Source organism: Chiloscyllium punctatum, chromosome 6, assembly GCF_047496795.1.
Source record: "Chiloscyllium punctatum isolate Juve2018m chromosome 6, sChiPun1.3, whole genome shotgun sequence".
Lineage (NCBI taxonomy): Eukaryota > Metazoa > Chordata > Chondrichthyes > Orectolobiformes > Hemiscylliidae > Chiloscyllium > Chiloscyllium punctatum.
Genome location: NC_092744.1, coordinates 141988040 through 142014663, shown reverse-complemented (window position 1 = coordinate 142014663; position 26624 = coordinate 141988040). Strand labels below are relative to the sequence as shown.

General features: G+C 44.9%; 1 long non-coding RNA gene across 1 annotated transcript; it reads left to right on the top strand.

Moving 5' to 3' along the window:
- Nucleotides 1-928: 928 nt before the first annotated feature.
- LOC140478565 (uncharacterized) lies at nucleotides 929-24313 on the top strand. The gene is made up of 5 exons (XR_011960826.1): nucleotides 929-1019; nucleotides 3453-3552; nucleotides 3818-3997; nucleotides 20145-20262; nucleotides 24248-24313. It is a non-coding gene; the product is annotated as an uncharacterized lncRNA (long non-coding RNA).
- The last annotated feature ends 2311 nt before the right edge of the window (nucleotides 24314-26624 follow it).

Here is a 26624-nt window from a genome sequence, read left to right as displayed (position 1 = left end):
CAAGGCATTAGAAATGTGTGAAGGTGCAGGGCATGGTTAAGGAAAGACATATTGATCAGGAAGAGAAGGAAATTTTAATGGAACGGGCTGAGACGTTTTACAGAATTTAGTGCACATCGGAAAACACAAATTTGAAAATCCCAGGCCTGTGTTTGTGGCAAACGGGAAAATGCTTCAAATGGTGAAAGGTGTGAGTGATTGCCGCCATTTTTATTGGGGGCAGTGATCGAAGGGACATGTGTGTGGCTGCCAACTTTGAGAGGGGCAAGCTGTAGGGGGACGCATGCACAGCCTTCCTTGGCAGGGAGTGATAGGGCAGGATTTACACAGTGTCAGAGTCAGGATGTTTTCAATGTCAAAGAGTGTGATGCTAGAAAAGCACAGCAGGTCAGGCAGCAGCTGATTGGTGGGAAGGAAGATGGAAACGTAGGACAGGTCAAAAGGGCAGTGCCGAGTTGGAAGGCTGGATCTGGGATAAGGTGGGGGGCGTGGAAATGAGGAAACTGGTGAAATCCACATTGATCCCATGTGGTTGGATGATCTGAACACAGATGATGAGGCGTTGTTCATCCAGGCATCAGATGCCTGGGATTTGGCGGTGGAGGTGGCCCAGGACCTGCATATCTTTGGTGGAGCGGGAAGGGGAGTTAAAGTCTTTGGGCACAGGCTGTTTGGCTTGTTTAGTGTTTTACTGTTACTTTCACAGACCTTTTGTAAGTTAATTTTCCTCTGCTGCCCAACCCCTGACAATGTGCTGCTCTCTCAACGGACTAAATTTTCCACAGTATCTTTGCCAGTGAATAAATCTTTTTTTCAAAAAAAGAGTGCATTTTCCTTCCATTTCTGACCATCAAATTCTGTAACATTCTCACTTCCTGTAATGCATTTAGCACTCCCTGAAATATCAACTATGTGTTTCTCTCTCCACAGACACCAGTGATTAATGCCAAAGCCCCATTGCCTGTGGAGAGGGTGATGTTTGACTTCCTTGTACAGCTGCAGTTGGTGTGGTGACTTGGGTAAGAGATGTTACAGATTATTCACTCAGTGACAGTGAAGAGTTGACAGTGTGTGTGCAAATCAACAACGGTTTGTATTTTTATCATTTTTATAATTTCACAGAAATTGAGAATTTCTGACATAAGGCCACAGATGGGGATATTAGGTCAGGTGATCAAAAGTATTGCCAAATAAGCAGGTTTTCAGGAATACATTAAAGGAGGAAAGCAAGTCTGAGAGGGTCAGGGTGCGAATTCCAGACTTTGTTCGCTTGACCGTGTCGAAACAGCCAGACTGGTGAAGCAATACATAAATGCATCTTTGGGAGTCTGAAAGAAAATGAGTTGTCGAGGTCTCTCAGGTTGTGTGGTGCAGGGAGACAGGGATGTTCACAGCCAGGAATTACATCAAGGGAGAGAATATTAAATCATTGCTTGGAAGGAGCCTTTTGATGAATCAACAAGTTTTGGTACAAGTGAGCACTTGGGCAGTAGGGTTTTAGATACTCTTGAGCTTATATGTAAGTTGAATGTGGGAGGCTGGCCAGGACTGTGTTTGGATAACGAAGTCTGGAGATAACACCGGGATGGACGAGTATTTCAGTAAATGGGCTGAGACTAGGGTGGAGTTGGGTGATGTCACTGATGTAGAAATAGCAGTTTTGGAGTCGGGCTCCTCCTCATCACTCCCCCTCCCCAATTCACAAATATTGTTCCTTGTTCTGTCTGTCTTTTCTGGTTATGTCCTTCTCTCCAATTCTGCTAAGAACTAATATTTGACCTCACCGTTGTTGGAAAATCCTGCTCCATCTCCACTCTCCCTTTCCTTTCTGAATTCCTCATATGTGGTGTCCATCCAGGATCTATCTTTGTCCCCTCCTGTATCTCACCTACACACTGCCAGGAGGTGACATCGTATTGGTTTCCCATGTACACTGACAATGCCCAGCTCTCTCTCCCTATCATCCCTCTCCATTGCTCCACTGTTACTCATTCATCAAACTGCTTACCACACGCCTACAACTCGATTGGCTGCAATTTCCTCCAATGAAACACTGCAATGGTTAAACCCATTGCCTTCAGTTGCTATTACAAATTCCTTTCCCTTACTGCTGAGCCCCTCCCTCTTACAGGGAAATGCCTGAGGCAGAACTTAACAATATTGCTCTCATGTTCTGACCCCAAGGTAACCTTCTGATCAGACATCTACACAATTGCAAACACCTGAAATTCCAATCTCTAAAATGTTGCTTTTCTCCACCTCACCCCAGCTCCATTGCTCCTGAAACCCCTTACCCATGTCTGTGTTGCATTAAAGTTGACAAATCTAAAACAGAACCCTTGATTCTGCAACTGACCCAGAATCTGGTTCTTGGTTCCCTGATGATGGGACACATCCTCTCAGTATTTACCCTGACATACCCCTTAATAAGCCTATGTTTCAATAAGATCGCCCCTCATTCTCCCCCAAATCCAATGAGTCAAGTCCCAACTTCTTCAGCCTTTTCTTAAAAGATAGTCCCTGCAAACCAGGGATCATCCCAGTAAATCTTCTCTGAATGCTTCCGATGAAGTGATGTATTTCCTTAAATAAAGGGACCAAAATTTCTCTCATTACTCCATATGTGGTCTCACTCGCACTATATAAAGTGGCTCTCAGGTATATACTCCAAACTCTTATACTGCAAATCCCCTGAAATCAGGAATAATATTCCATTCCCCTTCCTAATGACCTGTTGTAACTGTGTGCTAGCTTTCTGTGTTTCCTGCACAGTTACCCCCGGTCCCTTTTGTGTTGCAGCTTTCTACAGTTTCCACCATTTAAATAGTCCTCTGTTCTTTTATTACCTCCTCCAAAATGAACAACTTCACATTATCCCAAGTTATGCTCCATTTACCAACTTGTCCACTTCTCCAAATCCATCTCTGTAAACTGTTTATAATCCTTTTGGAAGTTTACTGTTCTACATTTTCTAGGAGACTCCCCCCTCATTCTTCTAAATCTTTCCAGGGAGCACCAGGCAGTGGGAAGCATGCTGAGTTGCTGTCTTTTCAGAGAGACTCTTTGGAATGACTGGGAGGATCTTGCTGCCCTTTGGTCAGAATGGAGACAACTTGCCCATCAAGCTGCATGAGCCTTTCACCCCCCCCCCCCCCCATGTCTTATTGATGAGGCACAGCGGCAGAACGGAAGGAAAGAAAAGGAAGGAAATCCTGCTCTCCACATCTCACTGACTCTTGGAACATTCTGTCCCATGTGTCAAAGATCTGCCCTGTTCAGTCACATGAAATCCCAAGTTGGAAACTCATAGAAACCCACACAGATTTCCCCCTGAACTGACTACTGACCTCCACAAGGGGTAATATGTACAGTCATCCTGGACCAGGAGGAGGGGATGGTGTGAGTTTCTAACCTGAACTGACAGTGACAGATTTTATAAACTTGTATTACAGGATACTACAGGTGGATATTCAGATGGCAATCTCAGTAACTGTAATGCCAAACTCTGATTGAATTACTCCATTCATCAGGACCTGGATATTTGCACTGTGTGTGAGTATTTTGTTCCAGCTCAATTCCATTTTCTGCATAAAAATTCTCCTTTGAATCAAACAGTCCTGTCAATAGATCTCCCCAAAATCTTCAATATGTGTCCAGTAAACCTTTTATGATGAGTTGATGAGTGCAAGGTTTAACATCCTGTTGTATATGTTTTGTAAGCACTTGTCTCTCAGCTCCCCTCAATTTCTTTGCTACAACGAGAACACCTCAGTTTCCCCAAACCCCGATTCCCCAGTGTCTGTTTGCTCTCTATAAGGTACACATCAGGATCGTGTTGGAACATTCTCCACTTGCCTTCATCAGTGCAGCCCTCAACAGTATTAAAGAAAGCGAACATCCTCCAGGACAAAGCACTGTGCCTGAGTGGTGTCCCATCCACCACCTTCAGCATTCCCTCTCTCCACCCCCGATGCACAGTGGCATCACTGTGTAAAAGGTAAAGTCAGCATTGTCCTACCAGACCATAGGGCTGCTCTCTCATTAGGGAGAGATGTCTGGTGGTGGTTTAACCTGAAGGTTACCACAGCCCAGGCAAGGGGAGAGGTTGAGAACAAGAGTCCATCTATTGTAGATGGATATTCTTGATAAGTATTAACAACACCCATGTCCCTGCAACTAAAATCCCCCATTCCTTGAACCATCCTGGTAACTCTCCTGTGCCCCCTCTCAGGGACCCTGCCATCCTTCCTAATGTATGGGCGATCTCTGGTTTGCACAGACCCAGCTGCTCTGTGTTCCTGTGGGTGATGTCATCATCGAGCAACAGTTGCACTAAACCTCACTGTCTGTGAGGATGGGAGACACAAATCCCGAAATCATTTGAGATGTATTTAGTGTGCACTTGCTATGCCATGATAGATGACACTTTTCCACAAGTACTGGAAAATAGAGGAGGATAATAGTATGGTGGTAGTTTTCAGTGGTAGTTTTCTTTCTCTCAGATTCGATGGACCACCAGAGCGTTTTTCTGTTCTGTAGACCGCTGAGATGTTTATTATAGGAATATGACAGGCTCCATTGGACATCAGGTCAGAAAAGGTGATACTAGAATAGATGACACGTGATTGGTCGATTTTCTTGGGAGGAAAGTGAGACGCAGAGATTTAAGAGGAAATTCAGAAGCTCAGCGCAGGAATTGTAAAGGGCAATCATCAAGTGAGAAATAAACACTGGGCATCCTGAAAGCTGGAAATAAAGAAAGGCGCATATAGCAGAGCCTTGAGAGACTGGAGGGGATTAGAGATCGGGAGGATAATGAAGCTGGAGGAGATGCAAGTTGGAAAGGATTGTGTGGATGGAGGATGTTACAGAGATAGAGAGATTTGTGATAGAGGTTTTTAAATTTTGAGGCTGGAGTGGAATTATCGAGATGAGGAAGATTTGTAAGGCTGGATGAGATGGCACTGATAGGGAGAGTTCGAAACATAGAGGAATTTACAGAGGTAACGAGTCATAAAGTTACACAGCATCGACACAGACCCTGTGGTCCAACCAGTCCGTGTCGACCATAAATTCGAACTGAACTAATCGCACCTGCCTCCACTTGGTCCAAGTCCATCCTAGCATTCCCTATTGATGTACGGGTCCAAATGTTTTTTTCCTATTAGAATCCCATTCCCCTACCCTTTTGCTCTACATTAACCCCGACTAATTCACTCAACCCAATCATTCCTGAACACTATGGGCAATTGAGCACGGCCAGTTCACCTACCCTGTACATCTGTGGATTGTGGGAGGATATGGGAGCTCCTGGATGAACCCACGCTGACATGGGGAAGAATATGCAAACTCCACATGGACAGTCACCCAATACAGGAATTGAGCCTGTGTCCCTGGTGTTGAGAGGTAGCAGTGCTAACCGTTGAGCCACTGTGCCACCCTGAAATTGTAATTGCATTCACATCTACCACGTCCTCTGCAAGTTTATTCCACATGTGAACCACTCTTGTGCAAAAACAAAAAATAACATCGGAACTTCTTTTTAAAGCCTTACTTTTTAATTTGAGAAAAAGATGTCCCCAATCTTGAATCGCGCCCCCTCCTGGAAAGGGCACCTGCTGTTCACATTACCAAAACTCTTCAGGATTTTATAAACCTCTAATAAGTTCACCCCTCAGCCTCCTGTGCTCCAGTGAAAAAGGACCCAACCTATCCAGACTCTGCTTATAATTCAATCCCTCCGTTCCCATCACCATCCTGGTAAATCTCTTCTGAACCTGCTCCAATTTAATAATATCCTTCCTATAACAGCACAACCAGAACTGGGCACAGTATTCCAGAAGAGGCCTCCCCAACATCCTGTACAACCTCAACATAATGCCCCAATGCCTATATTCAAAGATCTGAGCAATGAAGGCAAATGTGCTAAACCCCTTCTGAACCACCCTGTCTGCATGTGACACATAGTTCAAAGATCTGAACCCCTCGGTCTCTTTGTTCCATATCACTATCCGAGGCCCAACTTTTAATCAGTGTAAGTCCAGCCTTCGTTTGTTTTACCAAGATGTAATATTTTGCATTTATTCTAATCCAAAAATCACAAACATCCTTCGAGTATAGAGGCAAGAGGAGTATACTTAAGAGTGAAATCAGTAATGAAAAAAGGGGACAGGACACCGCTTTGGCGAATAGGGAAAGGGTTTTTACAAATACATTAAGAGCAAATGGGTCACTAGAGAGAGAATAGGCCACCTCAAAGATCAGCAAGGCAGCCTATGCGTGAAGACGCAGAGATGGGGTTGTTGGGGGGGATACTAAATGAGTGGCATCAGTTTTTACTGTGGAGAAGGACAGATTTGTGGGGGTTGTCAAGATTAGAGATCGTGAGGGTGGGTGATGAGATGGGAGGCAATTGGAGGATGTTACAGGGATGTTTGTGATTCCAGAGATAGTGATGGTTCTGAGGCGAGAGAGGATTTCTAGAGATAAGGAAGAGTTTAGCCTGGATGAGGTGACAGTGATCTGGGGAGTTGTGAGCATGGAGGAATTCAGAGATAGCGAGAGTTTGAGTCATAAAATGATACAGAATAGAGACAGACCCTGTGGTTAAACCAGTCCGTGTCGACCATAATTCCCAACTAATCTAATCGCCCCTCCCTCCGCTTGGTCCACATTCATCCAAACATTTCCTATTTATGGACTTGTCTAAATGTCTTTTAAACATTGTAATTGTATTCACAGCTGCCTCTTTTTCTGGGAGTTCACTTCACACATGTAAAGGTAAAAATAAATCCCCAATTTATTTTTTAAACCTCTATTTTCAAATTGTATGCACCCAGGTCTTGAATCCGCCCCTCCCCCTTGTCTACACGCTTCATGGTTTTATAAACCTCTAAGGTCATCCATCAACCTCCTACGCTGTAGTGAAAAAACATCCCAGCCTATCCAGCTTCTCCTTGTGACACAATCCCTCCATTCATGGCAACATCCCGGTTAGTCTCTTCCGAATCCGCTCCAATTTAATAATATCCTTCCTATAACAGCACAACCAGAACTAGACACAGTATTCTAGAAGAGGCCTCCCCAGCATCCTGTACAGCCTCAACCTAAATTCCCAACTCCGGTACTCCGAGGTCTGAGCAATGAAGATAAGTGTGCTAACCACCTTCTTAACCACCCTGTCTACATGTGACACAGACTAAGAAGACCTGTACCCCTCAGTCTCTTTGTTCCATATCATTACTCAAAGCCTTACTTTTAATTAGTGTAAGTCCTGCCCTCGTTTGTTTTATCAAGATGCAATATCTAGCATCAGTATTTACTGTGGAGAAGGACACGGGAGATGTAGAATGTGGGGAAATTAATGGTGACATCTTGAAAAATGTCCATACTACAGCGTACGGGATGTCTGGAAACGCATAAAGGTGGATCAATCCCCAGGCTTTGATCAGGTGTACCCTAAAATTCTGTGGGAAGCGAGGGAAGTGATTTCTGGGCCTCTTGCTGAGATTTTTGTATTATTGATAGTCACAGCTGAGGTGCCAGAAGACTGGGGGTTGGTTAATACGGCGCTACTATTTAACGAAGGCAGTTTGGACAAGCCCGGGAACTACAGATGCTGTGCTAGACTAGGTGTTGGAGGGAGCCCTGAGCGAAAGGATTTGCGTGTATTTGGAAAAGCACAGACTGATTAGGGATAGTCAGCATAACTTTCTGCATGGGAAATCATGTGTCACATACTCGATCTGGTTTTTAAGAAGTAACAAAGAGGATTGATGAGAGAAGAGTAGTAGATGCGATCTATATGGACTTCAGTAAGGTGTTCGACAAGGTTCCCCATGGGAGACTGGTTAGCAAGGTTAGATCTCACGGAAGTAGCTATTTGGATATAGAACTGGCTCAAAGGCAGAAAACAGAGGGTGGTGATGATGGATGATTATTTTTCAGACTGGAGGCCTGTGACTAGTGGAGTGCCAGAAGGATCGTGCTGGGTCCACTACTTCTCATCATTTATATAAATGATTTGGATGTGAACACGGGAGGTATAGTTAGTAAGTTTGTAGATGGCACCAAAATTGGAGGTGTAGTGGACAGTGAAGAAGGTTACCTCAGATTTCAATGGGATTTTGACCAAATAGGCAAATGGGCTGAGGAGTGGCAGATGGAGTTCAATTCAGATAAGTGCAAGGTGCTGCATTTTGGAAAAGCAAAGCTTAGCAGGACTGATACACATCATGGTCAGGTCCTGGGGAGTGTTGCTGAACAAAGAGACCTTGTTGTGCAGGTTCATAGCTCCTTGAAAGTAGAGGCGCAGGTAGATAGGATAGTGAAGGTGTTTGGTATGATTTCCTTTATTGGTCAGAGTATTGAGTAAGAGAGTTGGGAGGTCATGTTGCGGCTATTCAGGACATTGGTTTGGCCACTCTTGCAATATTGTGCGCAATTCTGTTCTCCACCTATCACAAAGATGTTGTGTAACTTGAAAGGTTCACAAAAGATTTATAAGGATGTTGCTAGGGTTAGAGAATTTGAGATATAGGGAGAGGCTGTACAGGCTGGGGCTGTTTTCCCTGGAGTGTAAGAGGCTGAGGAGTGATCTCAGAGGTTTATAAAACCATGAGCATGGATCAGATAGATAGACAAGGTATTTTCACTGGAGTGAGGGAGTCTAGAACTAGAGGGTATAGACTTAGCATGAGGGAAAAGATATAAAAGGGACCTAAGGGGCAACTTTTTCATGCGACGGTGTTGTGTTTATGGAATGAGCTGCCAGAGGGAGTTGTGAAGGCTGGTACAATTGCAACATTTATTAGGCATCTGGATGGGTATATGAATAGGAAGGGTTTAGAGGGATATTGACCAAGTGCTGGCAAATGGGACGAGATTAGGTTCGGATATCTGGTCGGTATGGACGAGTTTGACTGAAGGGTCTGTTTCCGTGCTGTATGTCTGTGACTCACAGCTGGGGATCAGCTCAGTGGGTTTCAGTCTGTTAAAAGGTAAATCTTACTCTGTTTTACTTTTTAAAATCTGCAACATTCAGTAGGGTGAGTGTTTACTAGTTTAAGTGCCTCTGTTATGATCTTTTGGTTGAATGTTTTAAATGTAAAATACAGGTACTAATGTATTCGAGAGTAGTCTTTTGTAAAGCTGTAAGACTCTGCCTTTTTCTGGGTCTACAGATTAAGGTGCAGAGATGGCCATTCGTACAGTGATGTGCACTTCCTGGAGGAGAGTAGGGGGAGTTTGAATGATCCTGAGGATTGCCTGCAGGTAGTGATGCAAATCCTCTTGGATCACATGGATCAGATGGAGCGGTGCTTAATGGTAATGAAGAATTTACAAGAGTCAGGATGTGTGATAGGTGGCAGTTTCAGGCCGAAAAACTGCCGATACAGTCAGGTAGATGGGTTACCTCTCGGAAAGTTAGGAGAGGGAGATAGGTAGAGCAGGAGTCTCCTGTGGCTATCCCCATCTGAGCGGCACGGTGGCACAGTGGTTAGCACTGCTGCCTCACAGCGCCTGAGACCCGGGTTCAATTCCCGCCTCAGGCGACTGACTGTGTGGAGGTTGCACGTTCTCCCCGTGTCTGCGTGGGTTTCCTCCGGGTGCTCCGGATTCCTCCCACAGTCCAAAGATGTGCAGGCCAGGTGAATTGGCCATGCTAAATTGCCCATAGTGTTAGGTAAGGGGTAAATGTAGATGTAGGGGTATGGGTGGGTTACGCTTCGGCGGGGCGGTGTGGACTTGTGGGGCCGAAGGGCCTGTTTCCACACTGTAAGTAATGTAATCTAAAGTATACTATTATGGATAATGTAGGTGGTCATAGACTCTCAGGGGAATTTTGCACTGACAGCCAAGTTACTGCTACTGAGACTGGCTCTACTATAATGAGAGGTATATCAGATTCCAAACGCTCAAGGATGATAAGGGGTTCTGTAGTTGGGCACAGACTGCTGTTTCTGCAGCTGACAGACATCAGAATGGGGTGGTACCTCCCTGGTGCCAGGATCAAGGATGTTTCGGACAGGTAGCAGAATATTCTCAAAGGGAAGAATGACCAGTGAGAGGTCATTGTACATTGGTACCAATGACATAGGAAGGGGAAAAGATGAAGTCCTGATGAGAGAATATAGCAAATTAGCCTGGAATATAAAAAAAGTAGGTCCTCGACCATAATATCTGCATTACTCCAGGTGCTACATGCTAGTGAGAGTAGGAATAGCAGGATGGAGGAGATGAATGATTGGCTAAGGAGCTGGTGTAGGGCAGAAGGATTCACATCTTTTGATCATTGTAAGCTCCTCTGGAATAGAGTTGACCTGCATAAGAAGGATGGATTGTACCTGAATTGGAAAGTGTCTAATATCCAGGCAGGGAGATTTGCTAGTGTTACTCAGGTGGCATTAATCCAGTGAGGGTAAACCCAAAGAGATAGTGAGAAAAGAGGTAAGTCTGAGGCTGGTACAGTTCAGAAGTCAGACAGTCAAGGCCGGCAAGGGCAAGGCACAGAACCAGGTAGAACTGACAAGTTACACTACATTTACTTCAATGCAAGAGGCTGGACAGGGAAAGCAGATGGGCTCAGGGTATGGTTTTGAATGTGGCACTGGGATATCATGAGTATTACCGAAACGTTACTCAGAGATGGGTAGGACTGGCAGCGTAATGTTCCAGGGTATCGATGCAAGAGGAAGGATAGAAAGGGGGACATGAGAGGGGGCGGAGTGGCCTTTTTGTTTAGGGTAGCATTACAGTTGTGCTGAGGGAGGATATTCCTGGGAGTACGTCCAGTGAAGTTATTTTGGTGGAACTGGGAAATAAGAAAGGGATCATCACCTTGTTGTTATTATCTGCGTGGGTTTCGTCTGTTTGCTCTGGTTTCCTCCCATTATCTAAAGATATGCAGGTTGTGTGGATATTCCAGGCTGAATTGCCCATATTGTTCAGGGATGTGCACGCTAGGTGGATTAGCCATGGGAAATGCAGTGGTAAGGTAGGAGTCTCTGAGGGTCCGTGTGGTTGCGATGAGCTGAATGGCCTACTTCCACGCTGTCAGGGTTCTTTGATAATTCTACTAGTTTTAAAATAGTTACAGAAAATAATAGACCAGATCTAAATGGTGTTCTAAATTGGACAAAGGCGAATTTTGACAGTACAAGACAGTACAAGGTATTCTTTTGCTATTCCCAGGCTGGAAAGTGGGAACATAAGAACATAAGAAAGAGGAGCAGGAGTAGGCTACATGGCCCCTCAAGCCTGCTCTTCCATTTAATAAGATCAGGGCTGATCTTTTCATGGCCTCTGCTACACTTTCCTGTTCTCTCACCATAACCCTTAATTCCTTTCCTGTTCACAAATCTACCTTTTGACCTAACGATAGTCAAGTCGATAACCTAAACTGCTGCACTCAGCAGCAAATTCCACAGATTCACAGATTTAGCTGAAGAAGTCCATCCTGAACTCAGTCCTAAATCTGATACCCCCTTATTTTGATGCTCTGCTCCCTAGTTTAAGCGACCCCTAGCGGAAATCACCTCCCTGCTTCTATCTTATCTACTCCGTTCATAATTTTATTTTTTTTCCCATCCAACCTCCCATATTTCGAAATTCCAATGAGCATACTACCAGTTTCCTCAATCTCTCTGCGTACGCCAACCCTCTGAAATCCTGACTGAAACTAGTGACCATCCTCTACACTCCCTCCTTTGTCAGTACATCCTTGCTAATGTAAGGGGACCAAACCTGTACACAGTACTCCAGGTGTAGCCTCCCCAGCACCCTGTACAGCTGCAGCATAACCATCCCTCTAGCAATGAAGGACAATATTCCCTTCACTGTCTTAATTACCTGCTGTACCTGCAAACCAACTTGCTGTGATTCGTGCATAAGGACACCCAGCTCCCTCTGCACAGCAGCCTGCTGCAAGTTTTCACCATTTCATCATCAGTTTGCTGTTAGTCTGACCAAAATGGATGACTTCACGTTTCCCAATCTTGTCCTTCATGTGCCAGATCCTTACCCACTCACATCGCCTTTCTGTATCCCTGTGCAGACTTACAGTGGCCTCGGCACACATTGCTCCACCAGTCATCTTAGTGAAGTCTACCTTTCATGAATCGATGCTGTGTCTGCTCAATGAGATAATTTCTATCCACATAGCTCACTATTTCTTCCTTAAGAGATCGGGCATTTTCCCCACCAAAGAAGTTATGCTAACAGGTCCGTTTTAAAATATTCGCATCACATTTGTAGCTTGCCAATCTGTCAGATCTGTCCCAGAGTCCAGCAAAATTTAGCGAATTATCACGAGTGCATTTGCTATTTACCCACTGCCATCTGCCATCTGTTAACGTCCCCTGGGATGCATTCCACCACGGCCAGGAGACCCATCTACCTTTAGGCTGTTATTTTTCCCAACACAACCTCTTTACTGAGAATGATTGCTTCTTTGTCCTCATCTGCCATTGCGTCCATAGGCCTGCAACAACGAGAGTACACAGACAGTATGTTCCTGTTAAGGCCTTAATAGGTAGTGTAGGGAATGCTGCCTGTCGAGAGAAATTGAGAGTCTCGTCAAGAAAATGAAGGAGGGATACGGCAGGTGCAGACAGCTGGGTTTGTGTGAATTCCTGGAGGAGTATAGGGGCAGTCGGGGTCTCCTCGAGGGAAACCAGGAGAGCAAAAACGGGACATGAGAGAGCTTTGGGAATAGGTTCCCAGAGAATCCAGAGATTCCAGAAATACACTAAGGATAAACAAGTAACCAGGCAGAGAATAGGGACCCTCAAAGATCAAGGAAAAGCTCCTATTTGTCCGAGATAAGTATATACCTGTCAGGCAGGGCGGAAGCTGTAGAGTGCAGGAGCTGTGGTTTACAAAGGAAATGGAATCTCTCTTCAAAAGGAAGAAGGCGGCTTATGTTAGGATGAGATGTGAAGCGTCTGTTAGGGCGCTTGAGGGTGACAAAATAGCCAGCAAAGTCCTAAAGAAAGAGCTCAGAAGTGCCAGGAGGAGACATGAGAAATTGTTGGCGGATAGAAACAGGGTAAACCCTAAGGCTTTCTATAGGTATTTAAGGAATAAAAGAATGACGAATAAGATTAGGGCCAATCAAGGATAGTAGTGGGGAGTTGTGTGTAGAGTCAGAGGAGATAGGGGAAGCACTAAATGAATATTTTTCAACAGTATTCCCTTTAGAAAATGACAATGTTGTTGAGATTACTGAGATACAGGCTACTCGACTAGGTGGGATTAAGGCTCATGAGGAAGAGGTATTAGAAATCTTGCAGAGTGTGAAAATAGATAAAACCCATTTGGCCCAGTGAACTTATCCCAGGATCCTCTGGGAAGCCAAGGAAGAGATTGCCGAGCCTTGGCATTGATCTTTAAATCATCATTGTCTACAGGAATAGTGCCAGAAGACTGGAGGATAGCACATGTGGTTCCCCTGTTCAAGAAGGGGAGTAGAGACAACCCTGGTAATTATAGACCAGTGAGCCTTACTTCAGTTGTTGGTAAAGTGTTGGAAAAGGTTATAAGAGATATGATCCAGAAAAGAATAATTTGATTAGGGATAGTCAGCACGGTTTTGTGAAGGGTAGGTCGTGCCTCACAAACCTTATTGAGTTCTTTGAGAAGGTGACCAAACAGATAGATGAGAGTAAACCGGTTGATGTGGTGTATATGGATTCCAGCAACGCGTTCGATAAGGTTCCCCACAGTAGACTATTGTACAAAATGCGGAAGGATGGGATTGTGGGAGATAAAGCAGTTTGGATCAGTAATTGGCTTGCTGAAAGCAGACAGTGGTGATTGATGGGAAACATTCATCCTGGAGTCCAGTTACCAGTAGTGTACCGCAAGGGTCGGCGTTGGGTCCACTGTTGTTCGTCATTTTCATAAACTACCTGGATGAGGGCGTAGAAGGGTGGATTAGTAAATTTGCAGACAACACGAAGGTTGGTGGAGTTGTGGATAGTGACGAAGGATGTTGTACGTTACAGAGAGACTTAGATAAGCTGCAGAACTGGGCTGAGAGGTGGCAAATGGAGTTTAATGCGGACAAGTGTGAGGTAATTCACTTTGGTCAGAGTAACTGGAATGCAAAGTAGTGGGCTAATGGTATGCTTCTTGGTAGTGTAGATGAGCAGAGAGATCTCAGTGTCCAGGTACACATTTCCTTGAAAGTTGCCACCAGGTTGACGGGGTTGTTTCGAACGCATACAGGGTTTTAGCTTTTATTAACAGGGGGATCGAAATCCGGAACCATGATGTTATGCTACAGCTGTACAAAACTCTAGTGAGGCTGCACTTAGAGTATTGTGTACAGTTCTGTTCCCCACATTATAAGGAGGATGTGGAAGCTTTGAAAGGGTGCAGAGGAGATTTACTACGATGTTGCCTGGTATGGTGGGAAGGTCTTACAAGGAAAGGCTGAGGGACTTGAGGCTGTTTTTGTTAGAGAAGAAGGTTGATACGTTACTTAATAGAGACATACAAGATAATCAGATGGTTAGATAGGGTGGGCAGGGAGAGCCTTTTTCCAAGAATGGTGACGGTGAGCACGAGGAGGGATAGCTTTAAATTGAGGGGTGATAGATATAGGACAGATGTCAGAGGTAATTTCTTTACTCAGAGAGTAGTCCGTGTATGGAATGCTTTGCCTGCAACGGTAGTAGATTCACCAACTTTAAGTACATTTAAGTCGTTATTGGACAAGCAAATGGACGTACATGGAATAGTGTTGGTTAAATGGGCTTCAGATTGGTATGACAGGTCGGCGCGACATTGAGGGCCGAAGAGCCTGTACTGTGTTTTAATGTTCTATGTTCTATGAGCAATATGCTGTAAGGATCGTTTCTGGGTCCACTGCTTTTCTTCATTTATGTAAATGTTTTCTATGTGAATATAGGAGGTATGGTCAGTGACTTTACATAGATACCAAAATTGGAGGTGCAGTGGACAGGGAAGAAGGTTACCTCAGATTACAATAGGACTTCAAACAAATGGGCTAAGGAGTGGCAGATGGAGTTTAATTCAGAAAAATGTGAGGTGCTCCATTTTGGAAAATTAAATCAGGGCAGGACTAATACACTTAATGGAAAGGTCCTGAGGAGCGTTGCTGAACAAAGATCTTGGAGTGCAGGTTCATAGGTCCTTGAAAGTGGAGTCATAGATAGGCAGGGTAGTGAAGAAGGCGTTTAGTATCCTTGCCTTGACTGGTTAGTGGATTGAGTACACGAGTTGTGACGGCATTTTGTGGCTGTTCAGCACATTGATTCAGCCACTTCTGAAATTTTGCTTTCAGTCCTGGTTTCCCCGCTATCGGAATGATATTGTGAAACTTGAAAGGGTTCAGAAAAGATGTGCAAAGATGTTGCTAGGGTTGAGGGTTTCAGCTATATAGGGATGGGCTGAATAGGCTGGGGCTGTTTTCCCTGGAGCATCGGATGCTGACAGATGACCTCAGTGGTTGATACAATTGTGAGGGACATGGATAGGGTGAACAACCAGGATCTTATTCACAGGTTAGGTGTGTCCAAATCTATGGGGCACAGGCTTAAGGAGTGAGGGAAACAATTTATAAGGGATCTGAGGGGCATTGTTTTCAAGCTGAACGTGCTATGTGTATGGAATGAGCTGCCAGAGAAAGTGTGGTGGCTGGAACAATTGCAACATTTAAAAGGCATCTGATTGGGTAAGTGATTAGGAAAGGTTTAGAAGGTTATGGGCCAAGTGTTGTCAAATGGGACGAGATTAATTTAGAATATCTGATCGGCATGGACAAGTTGGACCAAACGGTTGGTTTCTGTGCTGTACATCTCGATAACACTGAAACATTAAAATAAGATACGTTTCTCTATGTGGAGAGTTAGCAGAAGGTCGGATAATTCTCCTTGGAACTCAGAAAGTTAAGCAGTGATTTCAACTAGGAGCAGATTTCTTACAGGCAAATGGGAGGTGAGTTGGGACAGACTGGCACCATCTCCAGAGAGAGAGTGTACAGCCCCAATGGGCTGAACAGCCCCCAGTCCCTCTACTCTGTGATACTGCCCCTTTCACTGAATGTTGAAGCTCATGCCAGTGCAGAGCCATAGAGATATACAGCATGAAAACAGCCCTTTTGGTCAAACTAGTCCATGCTGACCAGATATCCTAACTTAATCTCGTCCCATTTGCCAACACTTGGCACACATCCCACTCCACCCTTCCAATACATACACCCATCCAGATGCCAAATGGTCTAGTTTTACCAATTCCACCACTTCCCCTGACAGAAGATTCCATACACGCACCACCTGCTGTGAAAAAAGTTGACCCTCTGATCCCTTTTATATATTTCCCCTCGCACATTGAACCTATGCCCTCTAGTTCTGGACACCCCCACCCCAGGGCAAGGACCTTGTCTATTTATCCTATCCATGCCCCTCATGATTTGATAAACCTCTATAAGGTCACCCTTCAACCTCCAATACTCCTGGGAGGAGCGCACAACTCGTGTCACAATGGGGCCCGTGTGATTGATGGCAGCTTCAGACCAATAGGAGAGTTGATGTGATCCTCCAGACAATGGGAGTGAATGAGGGGTGGGTCCAGTGGGCCAACATGTGACCATAAACTGTGCAGGTGCACTGTCACTATGGTGCGGGTGTACTCCGTGAGTGTGAAGGGAATGAGAGAGACAGCAGAGATTGGGAGAGAAATTGAGTTTGTATGGACTGGGAGTGTTGATAAACACACGGTTTTAGGCGGCTAGACCTGAATTAGAAATTCCTGGTAAATTAGAACCAAAAGAGCTGCGGATGCTGTAAATCTCACAATAACCAAAAGGTACTGGAAAAGCTCAGCAGGTCTGGCAGCATCTGTGAAGAGAAATCAGAATTAACATTTTGGATTCGCTGAGCCTTCCTCAGAGCCGATGTGACTGAAAAGAAATGTCGTTTTTTATGCAGAAGGTAGGGGTTAAGGAGTACATGATAGGTGGGGATAGAGTCCTAAGAAAGAGATGGGAGCAGTTGGACAACGGAGTGGATAACGAACTGGCTGGGGGTGGGTAAATAAGCTGTTTATGAGGACTGTTAGTGGCTAACCATAGGTAGTGTGTAATGGCATGCTCTATGATAACAAGGACTGGTGTGTGGGTTAAGAGGCTAGGGCGCTAGGACATTGGAGAGTTCAGGGCCTAAAATTATTGAATTTGATAGAGGTGTGTAGGATGTCCAAGTAGAAAATGAGGTGTTGTTCTTCCAGCTTGTGTTAAAGTGTGGCGCTGGAAAAGCACAGCAGGTCAGGTAGCTGACCTTCAGCACTTGATCACCCTGAAGCTCTACTTTCCAGGGACTGTACACTTGTTCTGAGCCCTTCAGAGGGATTGAAGGGGATAGGGAGAGAACAGGAACAGGGTTGTGTTGTAATCTACAAAATAACGGTCACCCTCCCCCTCTCGGTGTCTCCCCTCTGTCTCCCATCCCCCATCATGCCTCCTCCCCACCGCAGGGAAAAGATCTTGTGTATTTTCCCTATCCATGCCCCTACTGATTTGATAAACCTCTATAAGTTCACCCATCAGCATCTGACGCTCCAGGGAAAACAGTGTATTCATCCGCTCCCTTTGGTTCAAATCCTCCAACACTAGCAACATGCTTGTAATACTTTGCTGACCCCTTTCAAGTTTCACAATATTGTTTTGATAGGAAAGAGATCAGAATTGCATGCAATATTCCAAGCATGACCTAACCAAGGCCCTGTACAGCCGCAATATGACTTCCCACCTCCTATACTCAGTGCCCTGACCAATAAAGGAAAATATACTAAACACCTTCTTAACTATCCTATCTACCTGTGATTCTGCATTTCAAGGAGCTATGAACCTGCACTCCAAAGTCTCTTTCTCAGCAGCACTCCCGAGGACCTTATCGTTAAGTGTATTCACCCTGCTAATATTTGCTTTTCCAAAATGCAGCACCGCACATTTATCTAAATTAAACTCCATCTGCCAGTCCTCAGCACATTCAACCATCTGATCAAGATCCCGTTATAATCTGAGGTAATCCTCTTCACTGTCCACTACACCTCCAATTTTGGTATCATCTTACGAACATTACTTCCTATATTCACATCCAAATCATTTATATAAATTATGAACATTTCTGGATCCAGCACCGATACATTGTGACATCCCACTGGTCACAGGTCTCCAATCTGAAAAGCAACCTTCCACCACCACCCTCTGTCTTCTCCCTTTGAACAAGTTTTGTATCCAAATGGCTAGTTGTCTCTGTATTCCATGAGATCTAACTTTGCTAACCAGTCTCCCATGGGGAACCTTGTTGAATGCCTTACTGAAGTCCATGTAGATCATTTCTACCACTTTGCCGTCATCAATCCTCTTTGTTGTTACTTCAAAAAAATTGAATCAAGTTCATGAGACGTGATTTCTCACACACAAAGCCGTTATTAATATCCCGGACTTAACTCTGTACATTGGGGTCTGCGTCACCCAGTTATGGGTGTTAATATTCTGGATAAATTTCACATACACCAGCTTTGTGTTGGTGACTGTGTACTGAGTCTTGTTAATAACACCAACACAGGTGAGTTCCTTTTGAAAGGCAGTCCCGATATCCCTACCCCCTCCCACCTGCTCTGTCTCCTCCATTCCCACCGTAGACAGTAAGTGGGAGGAGCTCATGGAGTTTCCATGTGAGTGAGATTGAGAAAATCTTCCCTTCTTTCCACTAGCCCACCAAGAAATGGTGGTAGTGTCCTTACCTCTGGACCAAGAGAATCGGGTTCAGAGTTTGGTAACAGCGGCTTTGAAGAGGCTGATTGGAAAACATGCCCAAGCCACCAGGCCATACTGTCTCCCAGCTGTCCCTGCCTGAGTCTCCAAACAGAACCATCCTGTCGTTTCTCTCCTGTCAGACTCTCCCATTGCTCAGTTTGTCCAGTATTCCCTCCTGCTGCTGCACTGCTCCTGTCCCTCACTGACCTGTCCATCCCCCAGTGTCCTCCACATTCATTCATTGTTTACAATCCCATTGTCCCAGTCCTGCAGCCCCGCCCCCTCCACTCTATTGGGCACAGCTGCTGTCAATCACCCAAGCACCTGTGTGATCTGGAGCATGCTCTGTAGGAGGGGAGACCTGTGCACGGGCGCAGTGCTGGCCAATTGTTGGCGTATGTGCAGTATGGGTCAGTGCCAGCGAGGGAGGCTTTGGATGTGTGGGATTAATCTGTCATTGGCTGCTCCCTCCCTTCCTCCCTCTGAGAACAGGACCCAGGGGACTGGTCCCTGCCCTGGTATCGTGACAAGTGGTCGGCATATCAGTGGGGGAGCATTTTGCAGAAAGTTATCAGAACTCAGGTGAAGATTCAGGAATGTTATGGAAAGGAACAAAGGTAGGCCTGCAATTAAAGTTCTAATTTGGTTCATTTTAGTTCAACCAGATGTGATTTGTCCAGTGTGTGCAGGATGGTTCTTATCAGAGGGTTGGTGTGGAGGAAATAAATAAAAAGTTCCAGATTGGAAAAAAAAATCAATGTTGGTCTGACTAGGAAACCTTGGGAGGTGGGGCGAGGATTCACCAACACCCAGGAGACTCCGAGTCAGATTCATTGATTTGATTAGATTTGATTTCCTGCAGTGTGGAAACATGCCCTTCGGCCCAGCCAGTTCACACCGACCCTTGGAAGTGTAGCCCACCCAGACCCATTTCCCTCTAACTAATGCACATAACACTATGGGCAATTTAGCCTAGCCGATTCACCTGACCGATGCATCTTTGTATTGTGGGAGAAAACCGGCGCACCCGGAGAAAACCCACGCAGACACGGAGAGAACATGCAAATTCCACACGGACGCTGTGGGGCAGCAGTGCCATCGTGCCACACCTTTGTTTTGGTCCTTAGTCTGCAGGCAGGAGCTAAGAAGCTGAATTCAACGAGAGGAGAGAGCATTAGAACTGGGTGTGGAGGAAAGGAGTGAGGAGATTGGTTTGGATTTCAGTTCACAGAAGGGAGAAATTGTGAGACTGAGAATTAAAGCTTTGGGGGAACAAAGAAACTACAATTTAATACTATAATTGTCTTATGAATTTCCATCCTGTGTTAATGGTGGTGACTTGTTTTCTCTGTTGTAGGGTACTGAAAGGGCAGATTTGTGAATGAGAAATTCAGATTGAACTTCATGTTCAGTTTTGACAGTTACTTAATCCGTGCCGATCTGAATATCATTGGCCTTTTCATGTGGAAAGAAAGGTGTGTATTCTGTCCGTGGGCGGATATTTCAAGTGTCAATGTGACTGGAAAAATTACTGAGACACAGCCAAGTCCATGTCAGCGTGGTGAATGTGGAGAGAGATTTCATTTGTTTTTAAAAGTCTGAAGATACATGTCACATTTCCCATGAATAATTAAGTTACAGATTTGTTTTGTATGAGGACAAGTTTTTAATTCATCATGCAACCAGAAAGACAGAAGGATACCAGCACCATGGAAAATACAATGAAAACGGGATTGTTGTAAAGGGGTTAATTATCGATCATGGCTTGTAATCCGTTGGCGATATCACGTCTGTTCCAGCGCCGTGGGGAGACACTGGAAATGTGATGATTGCAGTGTAGGTTTCAGTTATTAAACTGGAAAAGGTGCAGAAGAAATGGGCTCAGGGGTCTGAGTTAGAGGGAGAGGTTGGACAAGCGAGGATTTTTTTTTTGTTGAGAGCAGAGGAAACAGAGGGGAGATCTATTTCTGTCAGTGTATAATATCGTGACAGGCTTGGGTAAGGTGAATGCACTCAGTCTTTTTCCCAGGAAATCAAGGAGTAGAGGGCATCAGTTTAAGGTGAGAGGTGAAATTATGAAAGGGAACCTGAGGGGCAACTGTTTTACATAGAAGGTGGTATGTATATGGACTGAGCTGCCAGTGGAAGTGGTTGAGGTGGGTACATTAACAACATGTAAAAGGCATTTGGACAAATACATGGATAGCAAAGGGTCAGATGCAGATGGGCCAAGTGCAGGGAAATGGGTTCGCGTGGATGGACATATTGGCTGGCATGGGCCAGTTTGGGCCAAAGGGCCTGTCTCTGCTGTAGGACTCTGACTCCAAATATGTTTACTATTTCTCCCGCCACCTCTGGTAGTACCCTGGGATGTATTCCATCAGGGCAAAGAGACTTGTCTACCTTTAGCTCCATTAGCTTACCCAGCTCTAATACTTTCGTGGTAATGGTTGTTCCTTGGTCTTCACCTTCCTCAGTCTCCTTATCAATTACTGGCATGTTCTTCGTATCCTCCACTGTGAAGACTGACTGCTGTGTACTCATATTCCTGAACTCTGCTGGATAGGAATAACTGGGCACAGAACTCTGAGAGGTCTTCTTTGAGTCTTTATTGATGAGACATGGCAGTTACCTGGATAGTGTTCATGCAGAACACCTCCAGGCAGCATCAGGTAACTCCCCGCCTGTCCGATGTGCCGCTCCCATTCTTCTCCCTTTGTGGTTTGTGTTTTGAATGGACGCTGTCTCTCAATATTATCTCCATGGCAATGGCAGTTAAAAAAGTCGAGTTCAGCTCAGCACTTTGTGGTTAAACCACATACCCCTCCCTCACGGCCCTGTGGCTCAGTCAGGTATCTGACAGGCACTTCAGTTTCCGTGGGGCTGTCTATCAGGATTCTGATGTGGAAGAACTGGTGTTGGAGTGGGGTGGGCAAAGTTAAAAACCACACATCACCAAGCTATAGTCCAACAGGTTTATTTGGAAGTACAAGCTTTTGGAGTGTGCTGTGATTTTTAACTTGATCAGGATTATCTCTCTGGTAACAGTTAAGTGCTTCAACAATTACAGAGGCCATATGTTCCCCAAATAATAGGTTCCCCTCTAGCAGTGTAAACTGCTATTCCAGCCCTGGGGATAGTTACTCATCACTTTTCTCCCCAAATCCCATCCAGCTTTCTGTTGATCTTTAAAGTTTTTCAAATCTCCTAGTTTCTTCTTGGTCTTTGCCAATTTGAATGCTTTCTATTTCAGTTTGATAGACTCCCTTATTTCCTGAGCCACCCACGGCAGATTATTCCATTTCCGATAGTCCTTCCTTTTCACTGATATATACTTTTGCTGAGCAGTTTGAAAGATTCTTTGATATTCCTCCACTGTCTGTCAACTGTCCCACCCTAAACTCTTTGTTTCCAGTCTACATTAGCCAACTCCTGCCTCATCCTATTGTAGTCTCCTTTGTTTAAACACAGGATCTTGGGATTGGATTTAATCTTCCCGCTTTCCAACTGTATTCTAAATTCAACCAGATTAATGACAAGTCTTTTATCAGATTACGAGGTGAGGTGATGTTACCTGGGTGTTTTGGTTTTCATTGTCAGAGACCTTGGCTTTGGAATAAAGTACAGGATAGATATTCAAAACAGAGTATTCTGGACGGTGTGAATGTACTACACAGTCTAAAACCATAAATCACTGTCTCCCCTCAGTTTACATGATCTGGAGATGCCAGTGTTGGACTGGGATGTACAAAGTTAAAAATCACACAACACCAGGTTATAGTCCCTCAGGTTTAATTGGAAGCACACTGGATTTCGGAGCGTTGCTCCTTCATCATGATCCAATTAAATCAGTTGGACTATAACCTGTCTAACTCACCTCAGTTTAAAATTGAAAAATCATTTTCTCCCACATGCTTCCTTACTTTCGAAGTTTGAAACGCTAATCCACCTGACTATCCTGCTTTTTCCAAAAATCTCCTTTGGTGAAGGTGGTGAGTTTTGGATTCAGCTTTTCAGTTAGTACCGCAAGAAGATAATCACTGGGCACAGGAGAGGGAATGCAGCTCCACCATTTAATACCATGCTGATTGAGCTCACCTCGGTCTCAGCTGGATTTTCCTGCCTGCTCTCTCTTACCCTTCAATTCATTGCAAATTCAACATCTGTATTTCTTCAGTAAATTTGCTCATTGTCCTAGCATCTACCGCATTTTGAATAGGGAATTCCACAGATACACAGCACATTGAGACAGGTACATTCTTCTTCATGAGAATGGAATAGGATCCCTACTGTGCAGAAACAGGGTAATCGTCCATGGAGTCCACACCAACCCTATCATGAGCATCCCATTCAGACTCACCCATTCCCTGTATTTCCCATGGTTAATGGCTTAACCTGCACAGGCATGGACACTGGGAATTTCGCATAGCCAATCCACTTCACCTGCACATCTTTGGACTGTGGGATGAAACTGGAGCACCCAGAGGAAACCCGCAGTGACGCAGGGAGAACGTGTAAACTCCACACAGCCTAAGGCTGGAACCAAATCCAGGTCTCTGACGCTGTGAGTCAGCAATGCTAACCATTGAGTCACCTCTGCTTAAAATCTCCTGCTCCTATTATCCTCGCCACACCCCAGTTGGCTGAATCTATATTCCTTACATCAGAAAATCAGGTTGTGGAAGCAGATGTTTCAATAAAACCCATTGACAATCCAAATGTTCTGTGTGTCTGAATGGGGATCAGATACACAACACCCTCCAGTCTACACTTTTCGTTGACTTTCCAGAGACAGGGCTCCAATGGCGTCATGGGGACTACAACTCCCACAATCCCTGAGGCAGGGACCACACGTGTGTGGGGAAACACGGCACTGTACATGTACAGAATGTGTGCGGGTTTTGGAGCATGTGCTTTGGGTAAATATGCTTTGCGGAAAGTTTTTCACACTGTGATTGGCTGGAGGAGGAACGTATTTACTCATAGTATTGATCTGTTGGGGGAGGGGGTCAAAGTATCACTACACCCATGTAGGAACACTCTCCATCCCCAATTCATTGTAATGGTCGGAATCAACTAATGGGGAACGAAGAAGGATCTGACCCATTCTCCCAGATTGAAGGGTCCTCTTCTGTCCAGGATCTGCCACCTCCCTTTCTGTTTCCTTTTGTTTCATTCTGCTGTTACATTATTGACTTGCAGCAACTGAAGGGAAAGGAAGTGAACTCAGAAAGGGTGCAGAGTCTAACCAGGGACGGAAAGTCGTGGCATGGATCTGTTTATCAGTTACTCCATGAGAATGTGGAGGGTGTACCTTAGGGGGTTGCAGAGTTAGAATGGTGGGAGAGAGTAAGTGGGCTGGAGCGTTACAGCTTTGAGGGAAGAAAGGGAAAAAGATATTCCAGAGAAAGTAGAATTGTCTGCTCTGAATTTCTAACATGTACATATTCCTTTATACAGGGTGCTAGATGGTGAAGATTTGCAGACTGAAATCTCAAAGTCATGTGCAGATCATGATTAAGTTAACCAGCGTTTGAAGAAGCAAAGACAGAGAATCACTCAGCCAAAATTCTGCAACACTCTCATCGCAGCATTTTCGATCTCTCTGCACCAAATGGACTGTGAATTGTACAAGACAGCAGCTCCCTACCATCTTCTCAAGGGTAACTAGAGATGGGGAATAAATGCTGGCTGAGCCAGTGATGCCCATATCCTGGAAACGGTTTCTATCTCTACTTGCTGAACCCCAGTTGATGTTACTGCAGGATGATGAGGGACGCTGAGTGCATCCTCCAGGAGGCAGCACCATCACATTACCCCTGCCTACACCCACACAGTAACACAGCAACATCACTGGAACAAAAGGCAGTGAAGCCAAAGGAGGACTTAGATATAGTTCTTCAAGGTAAAGTCATGAAAAGGGATTGGAACACAGCAGGAAGAGGAGACTGAGCTGGATGGTCAGCTGTTTCCCATTGAATGGTGGAGCAGGATTGAAAGGCTGAATGGTCTCCTCCTGCTGCTATCCTCCAGGTCTGTATATCGTCATGGAGCCCGGGTAGGAAGGAGTTCGCAGGGATTCTCCAGGAGATTGCACTTCCACAACAGTTTTCAGTGAGGGATGGTTTGATGGATTTTATTTAACATTTATCTTTAACAAAAGGTTTGTAAATTTTGGTTTTAAAATGTTGTAAAAGTTATTTTGCACAGCAAATAAAATTAAAGAAAATAACGTAAACTGTCTGAATATAACAGTTTTAAAACTTTCAACCCTTGTAAAACAAAATCCTGTCTATTCCTGGACACAATCACTTTCCAGCTACTCAAACTCCAGGGAAATATTCCCTCCCTGTCTGAACCTTTGGTTTGATTTAACTGCTTTTCAGTTCTCGTTCTGTTAGCTGTGAAGCATTCTTTTTCCCCATTTCTCTGACCCAGAAATGTGAGCACAGCAATCTACCCACCATCAAAATCATCAGTACGCCATTTTGCTTTTGGTTAACATATAATCACCAGCAGTGCAAAAATGAGGACTGCAGATGCTGGAAACAAGAGCCTAGATTAGAGGGATGCTGGAAAAGGACTTTTGCTGAAACGTTGATTTTCCGGCTCCTCAGATCCTGCCTAACCAGCTGTGCTTTTCCAGCACCACTCTAATCTAGACATATAATCACCAGCAGTCAACCATTTGTGTAACCAATAGAATATTTCCAAACAAAGCCCATTTCGGGCCAAGCAAACCATTACAAGTGACAGAATGAGAAGGGACTAAATCAAAGTAGAGTTGGGGGGAGGGGGGCAGCGGTGGAGATAAAGCACTATATCCCCTACGGTGCCCACCTCTATCTAAAGGCATCGAGAGCTTTGATACACACCACATGCTCCTTTTCCAAGGACACCCTTCTGTGTAGCATTTATCCTCAATCATAGAATAAAACCCCTACAGTGTGGAAGGAGAGCATTGGCCCATCAAACCCCACTGACCATCAAAAGAACATCACGCCCAGAGCACTCCATCACTGTAACACTGCATTTCCCATGGCTGATCCACCTAGTCTGTACAATTCTGGATCCTGTGGACAATTTAGCACTACTGATCCACCTAACCTGCACATCTTTGGACTATGGGAGGAAACCAGAACACCTGGAGGGGACCCACACTATCATGGAGAGAATGTGGGAACTCCACACAGGCCGTTGGACAAGGCTGGACTCCAACCTTGTACCTCATGCTGTGAAGCAGCCGTGCTACAATCACAATTTAAATCAAAACAGATGAACCCTGCTCATTGTCACATTGCTGTTTGTGGAGACTTACTGCCCAGAAAGACATCCTGAGGTTCAGAAAGTGGCAATGTAAGTTCAGTCACCTCCAGCCCAGTTAATGTGGTTAGCAACAACAACATCAATACTCCAACAGTGTCATCGTGTACAAGGTCCACTCCTGACTCTGATGGACAGTAACATCAGAATCAGAGTCCTGCAGTCCACACGGAGCAGGGGGATGACCACTTCCCTGTGAGCACTCACTGGGCTCTCAATCATGTTGAAGATGCAGCAAATCTCTTGTCATGCAGTGGGGTGAACATCTCCTACCCAGTGTGAACGTGCTGGGGTCTCAGGGGGTGGGATGAATAACTGAATCCCTTCTCTTCACTGAGCATCTGAATGAGATCTGCCTCAGCAGATTGTGAGGTCGAGTAAATCCCTTCTCATACGTGGGGCAGGTGAACTGCCTCTCTGCAGTGTGACTGTGTCGGTGAGTGTCCCACTGTTAGGGTTAAGTGAATTCCTTATTCTGATTGAGCCCTTCCTCCTATTTCTCTCAGTTATCATT